Source organism: Triticum urartu, unplaced genomic scaffold (assembly GCF_003073215.2).
Source record: "Triticum urartu cultivar G1812 unplaced genomic scaffold, Tu2.1 TuUngrouped_contig_4923, whole genome shotgun sequence".
Taxonomy (NCBI): Eukaryota; Viridiplantae; Streptophyta; class Magnoliopsida; order Poales; family Poaceae; genus Triticum; species Triticum urartu.
The window spans coordinates 1-5,097 of record NW_024115553.1 but is presented as its reverse complement, the minus strand read 5'-3'; the positions used below and the strand labels follow the sequence as shown (position 1 = coordinate 5,097).

At 44.0% G+C, this 5,097-nt stretch overlaps 1 pseudogene; it reads right to left on the bottom strand.

The window, feature by feature from the left end:
- Positions 1-1,558: 1,558 nt before the first annotated feature.
- Positions 1,559-4,021, bottom strand: LOC125528505 (annotated as a pseudogene).
- Between the last annotated feature and the right edge of the window lie 1,076 nt (positions 4,022-5,097).

Here is a 5,097-nt window from a genome sequence, read left to right as displayed (position 1 = left end):
CGCCGCCAGAGGGCGCCCGGCGGGAGTCCGTGTGGGCGGCGGGGTCGGGGGCGGAGGCCGGCGGGGTTTGGTGGGCGCCAGGGCCGGAGTGGCCGCCGGCGCAAGGCAGGGGAGCGGGGGAGCCTTCTTCTAGATATAATTTAGTTCATCGTGTGTCACAATACCTACTATGATTTAAGGGAACCGTCAAGAGGTTGCTAATTTGGCAACTCGCAACCGTCAAGAAATTATGAGTTTGTGTTTCATTGGTGAGGCGGGTCATGACAATTTGCTCCTTGCTGCTGGCTGGGAATAATTACACATTGAACGCAGAGCAGAATCAATAGCACGTACAGAATTCAACCTAGAGTGTGCACGCAGTTTATCTTACAGTTGTCTTGAACCGATGATGACGTATCTAAGAAGGACCAAGTTTTTCAGTGTGGGCAGAGTTGATCTAGTGGAAACAGAGCATGAGGTGCTTCAGCTCCAGTTTCGCTTCAATGGCACAAATATATTCTGAATTGCATTTACTTAAGATGCAGCTGCCTGGAATGTATCCTGATGGGCATGCAATTCGAGGAATTAAATCACCACCTGATGGCAATGGAGAAAGCAAAAATCAAGAAACATTAAATTCAGATTGCCAGCAGAAGAGATGGAAGGTGCTACATAAAAGCACCACTCGATATGGAAGTCGCGACCGGTCCAACAATATCAAACACATGAGATATGGTTGTTCCAGAGGCAGCAGGAGAGATACAACACACGAGTAGCAGGAGCCTAACACAAAAGCGCGTCATAAACTACTATAACAACAATGGATGGCATATTGCGACCTTCACAGAAGCGGCTGGGCAAGATGAGCCTCTCTGCTGCCGAGTGCCCCTTCTCCGGGACGAAGACCGTTAAGTGCTTGCTGACGCAGCAGGATGTGGTCTGGTGAAGCAGAAGCTGAAGAGCAAAAGGAGATGGCCTAAAATGCTTACCTTGGTTTATTTTTGAGTTGATCAAGAGAAGCACCTTGTTGTAAACACATATGGATAAATAACAACTTGATGGAAACTGGTGAGCGCTCCTTCAGTTTTGAGGTGAGCGCAACTTCAGTTTTGAGTGCTCAAAACACAACTATCACATAATTTTTGAATCTAACCACAACAACAAAAATTCAAACCAGGAACTGAACCCTGAAGTTTCCGCTGTTTTCTTTCGACCGGCAACCAAGATGATAGATCTACAAACTGCTGAGCAAAGCAAACTTATCAGGAATAAAACTAACTAATGTGCTTACAAAGCACGCGCCAGCTTTTCACAGGAATTAACACAAACACTTATCAACAGAGATTTTCAGGAGTCCACAGGCAATGGGTTTTTGTCACCCAAGAATTCAGCAATGAAGTTGTCCCAGCCAATCCCTGTGGGGTTACAGAGCTGACGAAGCAGACGAGAAGAAGCAGAGCTTCGAAAGAACTTGTTGTCGATGATGTGTGCATTATCGGCCTCAATGACAGAGATGTTGCAGGTCCATGGTGTACCCTCTCGCTTCCCTTCTCCCCTTCTTCTCCTCTTGGATCTGGCGTCCCCCAGCTGGCTCACAAAGAGAGAGAAGCGTCTCTGCTTCATCTTCCTGATGACAACCAGCTGCCTTCTTTCACTTCGGCCCCCCTTCTTATATTGAGTTCACAGGAGCCGATCCAACCACCTTCACTGTACTTTCTTAGTCAGGCCATCAGCTAGCCACCGATGTTGCAATTTAGCTCTCTTTGACAGCAAGCAGAGTCTTGAGATTTGGTTAGGTCAATTGCTTCTGTCCTTGGCTAAAGATTTGCGTGCCCCGTCACGCTTTTCCTGCAAAAAAGGATACACAGGTCTGTAATATTGCATGAGTTCGCTTACGGTTGTTTCAGAGTTAAGTCAGTGAAACAGAGAAGACATGATGTCTATCAAGAGCTATGGTAACTTATCATCGATTTTTAACATTGATCACAAATCAAGCAACCCAACAGTACACTGAACTAGTGCTTCAATTTCTACAGCAGAGATGCATGCATGGTTGCTGCTTGGATCTCATCCATCTCTTCTGGATTACCGCCGCCAGTATATATTTTCTGGCATGACAAGGCCCAAAAAGCAATTATATATTTCCGCCTCCAATATTACTGGAAGAGTTAAAGTATCCTAGCATCCGTTTCTTCTTGATTTTATTATTTCCTTCTTGTTCTACAACTTGATGGAAACTGGTGAGTGTTCCTTCAGTTTTGAGTGCTCACATACACAACCACCACACCATAATTTTTTGACATGCGACCAGAAGATCTGATAGATTTACTCTAGTGTAGTATATATTGTCTACGTGTGAACATAAGAGTATGACGGGAGTACTAAAGAGCACAAATCATCATGTGCAGAGCTAGACCTCACCTTTGGACGGCTCCATGAAGCTTTTTTGCTTTCCCAGAGAAGACGTACTCCTATCATTTCAGCTGATTGATAACGGTGCACGTATGCTTCTGCAGTTCCTGTAAAATGGATAGGTTCTGCACCTGGTTAGGGTGCATTTTAGTTTTTCATTTTTTTCAAAATTCTGTGCCACCGTATTAAAAATAACAACAGATGTACATTGTGTGCATGTAAAGGAAGCTTAGAAGCTGTATTTAGATAGTAAATTTTTGTAGAGCACTTACAATGTTTTTGATGCGGGCAAGCCTGGTTCACACAACAGCCTTAGTTCACTGCTGTCCACATTATGTACCATATGGGGACTGGTGAGTTGTTGTAGACACTGTGGCAAGGACTTGATGCTCTCGCATCCATAACCTTAACCTCTTCCAATGATTTTTAGGTTTCCAGCTCCCAATGATTTTCAGGTTTCCAACCAGGTTCTCAAGGCTCTCTGGAAGGTACTCTAGTTTACTACAGCCTCCAATGTCGAGTGTTTGAAGATTTTTGAGGCTTCCAAGGCTCTCCGGAAGGTACTCTAGTTTGTTACAGCCTCTGAGGTTCAGTGTTTGAAGATTTTTTAGGCTTCCAAGAGTCTCTGGAAGGGACTCTATTACCCAGCAGTGTGTGAGGTCGAGGGAAGAAGGTTTGTGAGGCTTCCAAGGCTCTTCGGAAAGGGCTTTAGTTTCCAGCACCATGTGAGGTCTAGTGTTTGAAGGTTTTTGAGGCTTCCAAAGCTCTCTGGAAGGCACACTAGTTTCATACATTCTGAGAGGTCTAGTGTTTGAAGGTTTTCGAGCCTTCCAAGGCTCTCTGGAAGGGACTTCAATTGCCAGCAGTATAAGAGGTTCAGTGTTCGAAGGTTTTTGAGGCTTCCAAGGCTCTCTGGAAGGGACACTAGTTTCTTGCACCGTGCGAGGTCGAGTGTTTGAAGGTTTTTGAGGCTTCCAAGGCTCTCTGGAAGGGACTCTAGTTTCTCGCACCATGTGAGGTCTATTGTTTGAAGGTTTTTTAGGCTTCCAAAAGCCTCTTGTATGACTTCGACACTGGTACAATAAGATAAGTCAAGATGCGCTAGACTCTCAAGTTTGCCAACCGAGCTTGGTATTGCAGAAATTTTATCTGATCCACTGAGGTTCAGGTAATGTAATTTTGAGAACTGAGTGATACTCTCGGGAAATTGCCGATCTTCGAGATTTGGAGCAATAAGAACCTCCAATTGCTTCACTTGTCCTAGAGCACTTGGAAACTCTGTGATGGAGCATCCAGATAGATCCAAGACACGCAAGCACTTTGGAAATGAAAATACACCACCATGGATTTCAGAATTGAAAAAATGCATCGCCCCTAACTTGGATGGAAAAATAGTTGACATCTTCCTTGCCTTGTTGTAATCTGTAGTATTGTAATTTGTAAGAGACGCATAACAGCAATATTCTTTTCTTCTAGTACTACTCGCTCTTTTAGCATCAAAGACAACCAACTCTTCAGTAATGATCGATCTCGCGAGATCATGCACCAGATCATGCATGGTAAAGATTGTTTTTGGAATTATCTGAAACAAAAAAATAGGATTAATCCCACCGGAAAAATTGTCAAGCGAACAGTATTATTTACCTAAATGAAGTTACATGATCCTTTTACAGAAAGATTAATATGCTCAACTTGGCAGGCCAAAAAATTGTCTATGTTTGCACTTCTGCTCGCCGCAATTCACAATGGCCCAACTAACTGTGCCGTCCAAAAAACAGCTCATCGCACCTACGCTTGCCCTTATGCGCTTAAAGCAAATCCAGCAGTCTAGCTAAAATCCTCTACTTAAAAGCACTTTTAGATAGAGTACCTACAATAGGTAGAGCACAAAAAGTGCCTCCCCTCCCTCGATTTACCTATAATGATCTACCTATATTTCATTTTTGCTTCTATCTCCCTCCCAATTTTGTTGAGCACCTTGTAGGAATTTTATAGAGCACCTCATATCCTCCGAACCCAACGTCGGGAGCTGCTGAGGGCGGCAACGGAGCTAGGCGGAGGTAGATCTCGCGGCGGGTGCACACGACGACATACCTTCCACCGTGGGTCACCTCCACGACGGTGTACAGTCGAGGCTCTATCAAAGAGGTAGCAAGCAGAATGAGGACTACAATGACAACTTGGTAGTAGTCATAACTCACAAGATGAGAGAGGGAGATAGAAAATGTAGTGAGAAGGTAAAAATATTGTCCCAATGTCAAGCTGGCCTGGTGGTCAAAATTGATCCGTCTTGCCAGTTGCCACCTCCTCTCACCTCATAGGCAAAAGTGGTTGTGGTGCAAATGCAGACTTGTTTAAAGAACCGGGAAACTCAATACAAATTCTTTTGGAGAGTAGGGGGAGAGATTTACTATGGAAATGGCATGTAACTTTAGGGTGCTCCAATGAAATTTTCTAGCATGTATTAAGTAATTCCATCTTGTACGTGTTACATTTTTTAGGGAAAATATTGTTCAGCCAAGTATATAGTAGGCTGTACTATTCGGTAAGCCAAACAAAATACAATACCATGCATTAACTGTATGTATGTGTAGTGATCCAAATGGCATTTGACGAGGGTAAACTACAACGGGATGGATGAAGAAGTTACTTTGCTTTTTTCTTCCAGCAGGTACCCTACAGTTGGGCTATTTTTAGAGGAAAGAG